At 49.2% G+C, this 12540-nt stretch overlaps 2 long non-coding RNA genes across 4 annotated transcripts in view; one reads left to right on the top strand and one right to left on the bottom strand.

The window, feature by feature from the left end:
* Positions 1-10189, bottom strand: part of LOC141569167 (uncharacterized) — a 467986-nt gene extending 457797 nt beyond the window's left edge. For all 3 annotated transcript variants that reach the window (XR_016022426.1, XR_016022427.1, XR_016022428.1), the window contains exon 1: positions 9736-10189. This is a non-coding gene — a long non-coding RNA (uncharacterized LOC141569167). The remainder of the gene's footprint in view (positions 1-9735) is intronic.
* On the top strand, positions 105-9821 carry LOC109456446 (uncharacterized). Its single transcript, XR_002138863.3, has 3 exons — positions 105-2042; positions 3512-3563; positions 6569-9821. It is a non-coding gene; the product is annotated as an uncharacterized LOC109456446 (long non-coding RNA).
* Positions 10190-12540: the final 2351 nt, after the last annotated feature.

The following is a 12540-nucleotide window of genomic DNA, read 5'->3' on the forward strand; positions in this document are numbered from 1 at the left end:
CGCATTGGATTAGCTTAAACCCACGGATTAATTAATTAATGCAAAGCCAACCGCGTAGTCATCTGGATTACAAAATCCCATTTATCATGTAAGCAGAACCACAGGCAGATAGCTCATCATGTTGACAGTGTCTGGGATTAGGACAGGAAATCGTGGGACCCATCTCTGCAGGCTGCCTACCACACAAGGCCGTCTGCTTCCTTCCTCCTACCTGGAACAGACCTGATACACAGGAGGCATAGCAGCCACCTTCCAACCAGGATGCAAACAAATGCCAACGAGGATGTGGAAAAAGAGACGCAGGGTCTGTGTGACCAAATGGATCTCTGGGGCAGGGGACAGGGCCACACCTCATGGCCCTTCTGAATGGCTGGGCACATGGCACAGCCAGAGGGGTTCCCCCCCGGAGTGGATCTCCAGGAGTGGATCTCTGTGGCTAATGAATGGCCCTTGTGTGACAACAGTGACAGGATGGCTGAATGACCTAATTGAACTCTCCACTGCACAAAGTCTGCAATCTTTCCATCTTAACTTCTTGCAACATGCTTCAAATAAACTCTTGTTTGCTTAAGCTGCAATTTGCTTAGCTGAGCGTTCTGTGAATCCCCCAAACACAGTCCTTTCTGACACACCAGGACTGGCTCTTTCTGCTTTCTGTAGATGGTTTTCTTGATCAGGGACAGAGTAGAGGGTGAGAGCAGCGTCCAGATCCGCTTCCTCTTCTGTCCTCCTGGGCTCCAGTGGGCTCAGCGATGACGCACACACCCAGGGCAGCGGGCAGATGCCCCCTCCAGGACCCCAGACTCAGTGCTGGGCTCAATCCAGCCCACCTCCCAGGGCCATCCTCCTGCCGCCTCCTCCGCCCCCTCGGCACATCTGAATTCAGAGGACCAGCTCACAGAGCAAATTGCATCATCTCGTTCCATCTGTTTGCTAGCAAGGAGCCTAAGGAGGGCAGACAGGTAATGTAATTCTCTCTCACGGCCGCGCTGCGGAGTGAAATGGAGCTAGATCTGATTTTTATTTCATAAAGCAGCCTCAGCAATTGGCTCCACAAGAAGAACTTCCCTTTTTATGGGGGCAAGGACGGTCACCTTTGGGTTTGTTTGTGTAACGACATAGGAGACTTTGACCTTCGGCCGGAGCCTAGGACCTTACACCTCTGAAGCATTCCCCTCCTGCAGCGCTGGGAAGATAACCCCAAGGCTGTGGGATCGCTGTCTTCTTTACCTATGAGAACAGAGGCTTCCAATGTGGCCCCAAAGCGAGACCCCGGGCGTGAGCCCCTGGAGAATTGCAATTCGTCATCTGAGTGACTGCCACGACTTCCGGTTGCTGGGTGGCTTGGCCGTTATTAATGCAAACTGAGAAGAGAAAGAGCGATTGCATCTAAGATCCAGGCAGGTTAAACCCACACCTACAGTTACTTGAATGCTTACACTAAAGCACCGTTTTTAATTATGGAAAGACAGAAGGCAGCGGAGCCCACATCCAAAGGCACCAATAAAATACCTTTTATTCACCTGATCAGTGAATGGAGGCGTGAGTCGGGTGGCTGTAGCTTATGAATGGCCCTTGTCTGGCAACACTGACTGGACGGCTGAATGGCCTAATTGAATTCAGTGCCGATAAGAAATTATTAGATGGAGGCAGATTTCAGAGAAGACAGTCGTTGCTGAGCAGGCTTACTGGTTTGGGTTCCCGGTGGCCAATGTTAGGCACAGGGGGACCCAGCGGGCTGGCTGCAGAATAGAAGCCCGAGTGGGCAGTCGGGAGCCTGGCCACGTGTTCAAGTGTCTGCTGGCTGAATTCTCTGTTCACTCCAAGCGGATCGTGTCCAGATGTGGGGAAATGGTACAACTCCGGTGAAACCTGAAAATGTCTGCTGTGTGTAAAACGTTCTCCGATGCACGTCTTCGAGACAAGTATTACTCTCCCTCTTCCTGAGAGAGGGGAAATAGTGAAACACAGGCCTGGAAATCTGGGCCGACCAGGACTCAAAGTGCAGCTCTGTCTCTGTCCTGCTGTGTGATCTTCGGCAAGTGAGTAAACCTCTCTGGGCCTTGTTCTTGTCATCTGTAAAATGGGACAAGTCCTGGCATTGGGTGGGACTGCTCTGCCGGACTAAATGGGGTGTTTCATTTAAGGGTCCCAGCACATTCCAGGTGCGCATCCCTCTCCCCACTCCCCCCGCCCCCGCCCCAGTGATTGTCACAGAACAGTGTTGCTGCTGGGGACCCCTAGTTCCTTAATCCCTGAGCCCCAAATAAGCTAGACCATAGGAAATTACATATCATGTGTCACAGGTCCTTGGGGGTTGTCCCAGGTGATGCTGTCTTTGACAGCTGAGGGCAGGTCAGCTAGTAGAGGTCCAGTGATGTACCCAGAGTCACAGGCAGGTCGGGGACAGAGCAAAGAGCGCATGGCTAAGAGTCTACAGCCTCCTCAGCCAGTGCGCCTGCAGCCACAGAAAGCCCACCTGACCTGGCTGAGTGACACCGGACTTCATCATCTCGTTAAGAAAGGGGCATCTGAGTCAGGGCTGGCTCAGATGCAGGTGACATTGGCTCGCCCTCTCCAGGCTCTGCCCTCAAGATGCCAGCTTTGTCCTCAGGCAGGCCCTGCACAGTCACACATTCAAGCCTTCACCTCCACTCACAGCTAAACCCACAGGAAGAAGAGCCATCCAGGAACATTATGCAAAAAAGCAACAGAATATGGCCCGAGGGGTTTGGCATGGGACTGAACCCTACCCTAACCTTAACCTATGTCCTATTCACGGGACCCCTGTTAACAGCAGAGGCTCCAGGGTGTGGCGAGGAGCAGGTTTAAAAGGGGGGAATGAAAGCCAACACAGAGAGTCTCTCAGCCAAACTCAAATCAAATGTAAACCACAGCACATTTGGAGAAGTCGGAAGGCTCGATCTCCACGCACAGGGAGGAGTACGGCACTGGGGTCCCAGCCCAGCAGGTCTCCCCCACCCCCCTTTAAAGACAATTCATTGTTACTCACACAAAGACTGAGCAGTTTAACGTAACGTCGGGCAAACATTTACAGTTGTAAGAAAATTAAAAAGGCTTTTCTTTTGGAAAAGCTTCACAAAATGCTCCAATTTCCCTCCGAGTGTCACATTTTTCTCTGTGCACTTTTGCGTGGAATCCGGCCCTGCAAATGATGGGAACTCACCAGGGCCAGTGGATGCCCAGTGCAGGCTGGGGGCGGCTGGGGACCTCATGCAATGTCAGTAATTCCAATGAGCAATTTCAGGGCAAGACGACAGCGTTCCTGCTTTCTTCTAATGAAATGCTTAGAGGGTGGCTGACTGTCAGGAGGTGTCCACAGCGTGATGGGGCCCCACCTGGGACATTCTGAGCCCAAAGAAGGTGATGAAGAAGGTCTGGGGGGGCCTCACTCCCAGCCTGGTCCCCCTCGCACCATCTGTGGCTGGTGCGAACTGTGAAACCGGCATTTCTTTTCTCTAAAACTGCCTCCTTCCCTTCCTTCTCACAGCTATAGGAGGGCCCATGCATCTGTAACCGCCATGGCCATTCCCTTCTCTAAGGTAAGGCCTGATAAGCCGGTTCACATCAAGGTGTTAAGTACTTAGTTTATTGCTTTAACAGCATTTTATTTGCAGAGCAGAACACACCCCAGTAGATAATTCTGCACCTCCTGCTGGGGATGTCACATATAAGAACAGGAGGCCATTGCCCTCTGTCCCGTTCTAGGAAAATCAGGCCTCTCAACAAAGAAACGAGTGGCATTTGGGCAGGGCAGATTTCCAAGGAGTGGGACAGCCATCCACACCGAGTTGGCCCCCATCCCTGGACCTGGCCCACTGGCTTGTGCATGGGAAGGCCTCAGCCCCTGGGACAAGTGCCCCAGGATTTGCCAATGCCCCTGAGGGACACAGTAACTACGAAGGAAGAAAGAAATACCAAAATAAAGAGCGAGTGTACTGCACAGATCCCAGCTCCCACACTGACGCCTCTCAGCCCTTCTCAGGGGCTTGAATTACTAATGCCATCACTTATAAGATGCCACCCTCTGGGAACAGAGACTGGGGGAAAGCTGGACCTGTGGCTGACTGGCTCATCCAAAGCTCCTTCCCTAGAATGTTTTAAATTCACGATGAAAGAACACAAGCCCTGGAACCGCTGGCACTCACGGTTCCAGGCTGTTGGAGAACAGGTGGTCGGAGTGAAGAAGGGAGAAGTGGAGGGGAGAGGCTGGGAGGTGGAGGAGGAAGAGGGGAGAGGGAGGGAGGAGGACGGAGAGAGAAGGGGAGGGAGGCCCCGAGTGTGTCCCAGGGCCCAGGTCTCGCTGACAGTAACCCCAGCCCCACACTGCTCTTTCTAAAGTTGGTGACAACGGATAATTTTTTCCCCATTTTTGTGGCTTTCTTCCAATTTTCCACCAAGTGTCCTGACAAATATAAAAGGAGGAGGAATGATGAATGATCATTTTTGCAGTAAAAGGATGCAGGAATGACTGCCTTCCTCTTGTCCTGCAAATGGCAGGGGGTGGCCCAGTCCATTAATGGCGCGTCCTTCCCCTGGTGCTGTAATAATTGTCACTGCGTGCCTATGGCTAGAAGACACTGCAGGCCCTCCCCTCCCTGCTGGGTCTGCTGGGCGCCCCTTAAAAGGCAGCGCTCTGCAAACTCCCATCTCCACGCGGAGGCCGTGAGAAAACTCCCCCTGGAACCCAAAGAGGTGTGACACACAAAGTGGGGGTCCCACATAAAAATCTATGTAATGTTGCCCCTGCCCTGTGCCTCACTCTGCCATTCTGTCCTTCACAGCTTAAAAAAATATATGTTAATATATGAACTGACCATCATCACTGCTTATAATTTATAATTGACTGGATATTTCAATTATATTTCATTTGCAAAATAAAATATGGAGACTATTAACACAGTCATTGGAAAATGTATATTTGGATGATGCTTTTGCTCACCCAGTATTAATCTTCCTTCTGTGAGCAGCACCCCATTTGTGTTTGGGGAACCACTCATCCTTCCCTCTCACTCCCTGGTTTGTGGGGGGCTGAGTCATTTCCCAGGCCCATGAGGGGGTACATGACCCAGGCTGCCCAATCAGAACTCAGCCCCTGATGGGCCATCGTGATTGGATCAGGAATAAACATGTGACCAAAGCCACGACCAATGAAATGCAGCCCCAGGACTTGTGTTCCAGTTACTGGGAAAGATCATTTATTTCTCCACTGAGGAGCTGAGCTGGCAGGATATACGTTTGGAATTCTCACAGCTGTCACCTAAGGCCATCCCACCTGACAGTAAAGCCAACCCAGAAGACCAAAAAAAGATGAAAGGAGGCAAAACAGAGCCTCAGTATCTTTGTTTGAGCTCCAGGACCCAGCCAGACTTAGGGGCAGCCAAACCCTTGACTGTTTGGTGGCAGGAGCCAAGAAAGTCTCTCTTTGCATCAAGGAGTTTAAGTTGGATTACTGTCCTTGGACCAGAAAGCACCCAGCTGACACCATATGCCATCACTGCATGGAATCCAAAAGAATGTGGGAACCTCCGGGGCGGAGAAAGAGTGCCCAGCCAGCACTCAGATGGTCTGGAGGCAGTCTCACTGCCCCGTCAGCTGACTCACACATGGCTCACCTCACTGAGCACCCGAGTTCTCCTCTGTAAAACGGGCAAGCTAATCTATATGCGGCCTCCTGTTCATTCTTATTTAGAGTGATTCTACTTTAGGGGGACTCAATGCCTTAGTCCACAGAGGTTGCCTTCGTGCGACTCAGGAAACTGACCTTGGATCTTTCTGGAGAGTTCACAGATTACAGCTCGGCCAGCTGACACGGGGGCATTCTGCTGGCAGCAGAATCTGGCACACCGTTTAAGTGCTACTAGTTATACCTAGGTCCCTAATGCAGGGATGAGCACCAAGGACCGTCACCAAGAAGACCCAACGAGGGGCTTTCGGTTCTGCTTCTACATTTTCCTGACTTTGAATATCAGATCCTTTTGGATTATTCTCCGTACACTGTACATGTGATGCTGGGGGGATTCTGGATTTTGTTACATTCCTCAGGAAAGCGTTAGCGTCTTTATTTTGGCTGGCAATCAGTTTGGTTGGATTTTTAAAAAGTTTCTTGGGCTGCAGCTCACATCACGTCAGTTCCTTCACCCTCAGCTGTTCCATTCAGGCTTCTCCATCATAGGTGGTTTGTGGGTCCTCCACAAACTTGGGCAAAGTTTGTACACATAACTGGGTGTCTTCCTTCCTGGTTCTGTCCATTTTTGGACTCCGCCCCACTTTCCAGTGGCTGTGATTCTTCCAAACTCTGTACTCTGGTTCTTCAGACCAGAAGAGCGGGTTTCTACATGAATATTAGTTACCACATGGAACCCTGGCTGTGACTGGTTTTAGGGGAAAAGCCACAAAAACAGGAAACTTTCTCCAGGCCTTTTCTTTCTTCCAAATGTCAATTCCCTTCCAGAGCCTGCCTGCCTCCCTTCACTCTTCAGAGCCTCCAGGAAATTTGTCTTATTCATTTGTTTGTGCATCTCCTTTTATTTTGTATTTTATGCAGGATTGATAGCTGTCAGCTTTGTGAAGATGGATCCAGCAGGCATGGACGTGGCCATGGCAGAGGCTGAGCCCGTTCATGTACTCTGTGGACGGTTCCCCTTACAGGGCCTTACTCTGGAAGCTGGACACTCCTGCCTCTCCAGACTCCCCCGCAAGTTACCGTTTGTCCCCCTGAAATATGCTGGAGCCAGCGTGCCAGAGTCCCACGCCAGTGCTTCAGGAAAGCTTATCCTCCAACTCCCCCTTCTGGAGTTTGATTTCTCTACCTTCTCCCATCTAAGGCCTCATTCTTACACAAATCCCCTATTCTGTTTCCCCAATTGAGCCCTAATCGTGGCACTTGAGTCCATCAGTAAACATAAGGGCAGCCTAAACAATGTATGTACAATGTCTCTTGTCACGGTCAGTCCCGGAGACCAGCCTGGTCCCCAGTGCCAGCTGGCCTGAGCTTTAATCTGTGAACTCTCCGGAAAGACCAAAGGTCAGTCTCCTGAGTTCCACCAAGGCAACTGCTTTCAGTAGAAAACTGAAATCCTATCAAAATTGCCGCCCCCAGGAAGTATTATGACTTTTACTCACAAGTCAGAGGCAAAGGGGCCAGTACTGACCCATATTGCATCCTGAGGAGAAAGACATGCATTAGTGTAAAATGCAGCCGAAATTAATGACACCCTTACGATATATCTACCTCTTTGCTTAGACCCTGAAATCTGAGCTTTTTTTTTTTTTTGCCAGCAGGAAATGCCAGTCAGCGCCACCAGGGGGCACTGTTTACTCTAGAACCATTTGCCTGAGGCAGGTGGGTTAGGGAGCCGAGCTGTTTCTCACATCCATGCATGGAATCGGCATTGCATTGTTCCTAGTATCAAAACACCGTTTTGGCACTTTTCCATTGGAAACTCAACCTTTCTTTTTAACAGGCCATCAGAGAGTTTTAAGGGGAGTCAATAACGCCATGCTTTAGTTACCTGGATCGTCCCACCCTGAGATGGTGGTTGAAAGCAGGTAGTCCCATGTAAAAGTTATCAGTGCCCCTTCCTCCCAGAAGCGGGCTAGGTCTGTAGTGAACCACAGCAACCACTTGGCCTAAGATGCCTTACACGGGAGGGAACTTACACGGCAGGCTAATGTGGTACCGTAAGTGCGGTGATGCGTCCCATAGCGGCGGGTGAGTTTGCATTGCGTGCTTTCGTGTTAAAAATTCAAAGTTTAGGTCCTAATGAATCGTGCCCATAAAACTGAGATAACGAAAACCAAAGATTTAAGGATGGAGAGGATGAAATCCATATAATGGTTGAACCCACCGCAATGACTGTGTGTGGAGTCAGTTTAATCCACGTCCCTAGGGGCGTTTATGGGGACTGACTGGGTGGGGGCAACATTTCCCTTCCTATTTACAGGCTGTCCTACGCTCCCTCCAGTCTTTCTTTCCCATTGTCACTGGTCATCTCCCCCAAACCTGAAGCCTGTGACCAAACACCCCTTCCTCAAAGGCATCATTTAGAATTTATTGAACAATAGTTATTAGGTGGTGGGGATGGGACGGCTCTGTCCTGGGTTTGGGGACGTGTCCACGGGAAGAAAGACCCCGTGGAGGGGGGGCATTTGAAAAGGACATTATAAGAAGGGAGCTTCAGGGACAAACCCCAACAGGTGTAAAGTCTCTGTAGGGAGAAGGATCAGATCCTGTGCAGGGGACAGAGCAAGGCCCATGCACATGGAGGGTAGGAAAGCGAGAAAATCCTTCTGCTCTTCTCTGGGCTCCTGTAACATTTATTGGTACGTTTTCTAGCGTTTGTCCAAGATACGTGTGCTTGCATATTATCTCCCCTCTGACTCTCTCTGAGGACAGGCCCCCGCCCAGTGCTCACCCAGTCATTATTCCACAATGTCGTAATGAATTAAAGAAGAAGAAGACATGGAGGGTGTTTTGTCCGCGCCACGAGATACTCCAAAGGGACGGGTACCATCGAATGGGTGGGTCATGCAATGGGCCGGAACACCTGGTTTCAGAGAGGATGGGCTATGTCGTGCTGCAGTAACAAAGAAACCCAGACGTCAGAGGCCTGAGACAGCAAGCGTTTGTCTCTCGTGTAGCATTTGTGTCCACTGGTCCCTGGCAGGGGACTCTGCTCACTGAGGTCATTCAGATGACCTTGACCAAAGCCAGTCTTCACATTCACGTCCACCCCAACCCACCCCACCCCCCGAATCCTGGGTTCAGTGAGAGGTATGTGTTAAGTAACTGTTATTCACTGACAGCCCCACCGACTCCCCAGTCTCATGGCTCTCCTGCAATGAGGGGACGTACTGTGTGTGCCCATGGTGGCTCCGTGTTGACCAGAAAGGAAGAGTTTGACGTTGGTGAACTCCTCTCATGAATAGAATTTGGATAATGGGACTTCGGGTAATTATGTAGGGAGCATAATAGGGTCTTGATTGAGTGGCTACTACTCCAAGGGTGGTGCGGCGATGCACAGCCAGATGGCCCGCTGGGGGCTTGTGCTGAGTGGTGGGCCCTCAACCCCTGAGCGACTGACTCAGAACAAGTCCCCAAGGTGATGTGTTTGCACAGCAAAGTCTGAGAGTTGTTCACTTAGAGCAGGGGTTCCCCAGCCAGAGAAACCAGGCTTGAACCCCAGCTCTGTAACATTTATATGTTACCTGGGCTCTGTATCTCGATTTCTTTGTTTGCAAATGGGGTTAATGACTGATAGTGATGTCACCGAGTTATTGTGAGGATTAAATGAGTTAATGCTTATCAAACAGCTTAAAATAGTGCTTGGTACAAGGTAAGAGATCTGTAAGTGTTAGAGATGGTGATGGTGGTGATGATGGTGATGGTGGTGATGGTGGTGATGGTGATGGTGATGATGTAGCACATATAGTAAAGGAAATATCAGTGTGATCACCTCCATTTGTAACCTAATCTGAAGCTTTTTAGCCAATTTTTATACTAAAGGGACCATTTTCTGACCCTGAACCCTGAGTGCAGAGGTAATGGGTAGAAAATCCATTCCATGGATCGTTACTGAGTCTGGAAACGCTGAGTCTGGAAACACAGCAGATACCAGGAGGGACACTGGAGGAGGGTCAGCGTGGGCATTTGAGCATCCGTCTTAAAAGCTGTTCTCACAGGCTAAAAGTCAGCGGCATCTTGCGTCTTACCTGGAGAAGCTGGGCCCACGTTCTCTCCAGGGGAAATTAATGGCCGTGGAGGCTGAGTTCAGGCACAGATGCCAGCTGCACAAGGCACTGGGGAGCTTGTCTGCAAGGTTAAGAGGAAGTCACAAAGGAATACTTTTTCTGTGTTTGTTCAAAATAGAAAGGTCTAGCAAGTGAAACCTGACACAAAGAGAGGGCCTAGCGAGAGAGAGCTAACACAGGTCACCAAGACACCTGGCGTAGGGAACTGTCAGTACTGTGCATACACTGAGTTCATTCCCAGTTCTGCCACTTCCTAGCTGGGTGACCTTGAACAAGCCACGTAACCTCTCTGACAACAGTTTCCTTGTCTATACAAATGGGATCCCAAGAGTAGATACCCACAGGCTTGTTAACAGGATTATTTGGCAATTAGCAAGCAACTAATAAACGTTCTTGTCATTATGACTGGTGTTACTATTACCCGCTAAGTGAGCTGAAAGTAAAATGTGTGAATCTCAATTTCCTCCTTAGTAAAATGGGGCTAGTAACCTACAGCTTCACGATAGTTATTCACTGGACAAACATTTATCTTCTCGGTGCACATAGGGGTGAGCAGGTCACACGTCACCTCCCATGGAGCTGACATGGGGCGGGGAGCTGCGGACAGACAGTAAACAAACAGCTCACAAGGCTGCTCCTACCTCTGAGTCCAGGCTCAGCCCCCTGCACTCTTCCAGGGCTCCTGGTTGGATCGCCAGCTTCTCTGCACCAGTGCCCCTGACAGGCCGTGTCCCCCAGGTGGCTGCAGCCATCCTTCTGAAAGAAGAAAGGAAGTCCTTTGTTCCTCCACCGCCTGGCCTTTGCACTTTGGGTTTTCCTAGCCTGAAAAGCTTCTCCCAGAAATCCACTAGCTTACCCACGCACTTATCCACCTTTTCTGAAGTTGTACCCCCAAATCAGACTTTCGGCTTACTCTGTTTTATTTTTAATCTTACAGAATGGATTTATTTATATATTTCTTTAGAGTCTGTCTCCTAGAATGTAAGACCCTTGTGTTTAGGACCATCATCTGTTTTGTTTACTGCTAGACCCCATGCCTGGGCCTGACAATGGTAAGCAATAGACAAATATTTGTTGAATTAATAAAGAAAATGTCAAAAGACAATAATAGTACACCTGTTAGTATTACTGTGAGGATTAAATGAGATGGTGTCTATATACATTAAGAAAAATGCTGGCACAGAGTGTTAAAAACATCCCTCCCTCTCTCATTCCCTCCCTTTTCCTTTCCTCCCTCCCTTCTTTTTTTCCCTATCTCTAACAGCAAGCACCATAGTCCTGACATTAGATCTACAATGTGACCATAGCTGCCTTATGAGGCCAACACATAGCTCTCGTTTTTTCCATCCTTAGTAATGCCTACCTATAGGTCCCCTGTCTAGAAGCAGGCCGAAACTGTCTGAGAAGTTCCTGAGCTAAAATTCACAAATTGCATCCCTCCTTTTACGCAATATTAAGAATTAGGGATTTAAGCAGGGACAAAAAGAAATCTGAGGTTGCCTCTTTGACTCGGGAACCCCAGGCACATGAAGAAGCAGTGGGTCACCTATTTTCCAATAACCCTTCTCTCCTGTAAATCATGTTAATTGTCTCCATGTGCCCATAGCCATGGAGAGTTTTGCAAGAGCCTTTGAGGAGATTAGTGGTCTCTGATGTTCGTTATGAAATTCAGAAAGGCATCTGGAAATAATTTAAGTTTAGGAATTAATGATTAGAGAGTTAAATAATACACGCCTTAAGAAAAAATAAATACAGGAAACTGTTAGCCCATGAACCTCTAAGTTCACACCTCTATTTTTATGGGTTTTCCTTAAAAAGATAAATTGACCACATCATCTATTTATTTGTTCAGCTTTTGTGTGCAAATTTGTTTGATTTTTGGAAGGTCACATGATAGATTAAATGGGATCCTGCATGAAATTTGCAAAAGAGAAGCCCCCATTCCCTGGGTCTCCTTTTGTTCATTATGGAAGGAACAGGATGGAGGCCCTGATTGGCGATGCTGGGACTTCACAGTCTCAAGGGACCCCTGAGACTGGCAACACTGAGGACAGCAGACCCTTCCGGTTCCGTGAAGGGCATTTACTCACTGCATGCTCTTATACTTTGTGCCCCTCATTTTGAATTGCTATGTATTTGCCATGGTTCGTTCAGTTTCCGTTTGGTTATCTGAACCATGGCGACTCGTGGCCCAGGAAGGACCTGCCTTTGGCTTTGCAGTAGAGAGGGCAATATTCTGTGCCAAGAGGAAAGAAACAATTTGGGGGGAGAGCAAACCGTGAACCTACAGAGGAGAACAGCGGGCAAGTGGAGGGCATAATTGGGGGCATTTTTGTTCCTTTCCTCTGACGGGCAGGGGAGAGGAGAAAGCAAATCCCCCCACTCCCCCCCAGTCAGGATTAATCAATATGTTGTATATCTGAGGCTAGAAACACTTAAATGAAAAATATTTATTCTCCAGTGACTTTCAGGCCAACAAATAAAAATGAGACAGGAATGTGCCTTCAATTTTAGGAGCCTGGGTCTACTTTATGACTGCTTTCCAAGTCTGTGTCTACACTAGCTGAATGAACTGAAGAATTGGGCAACTGTCTGCATAATCCACTTGAAAAATGAAGTCTCCACTACCTTGGCTTGTCCCTCCTGCTGGGGACTGGCTGGTGTTCCCAGCTGCTTGTCCCCACATCAGACAAGCCCAGTAGACTGAGAAAAGCAGGGAGAGAGATTTCTCTCAACTGGCCCAGAATCCCAGCCCTACCCAGCAGG

The sequence above is a fragment of the Rhinolophus sinicus genome, chromosome 9, assembly GCF_057876585.1.
Source record: "Rhinolophus sinicus isolate RSI-liver-muscle chromosome 9, RSI-T2T, whole genome shotgun sequence".
NCBI classification, from domain to species: domain Eukaryota; kingdom Metazoa; phylum Chordata; class Mammalia; order Chiroptera; family Rhinolophidae; genus Rhinolophus; species Rhinolophus sinicus.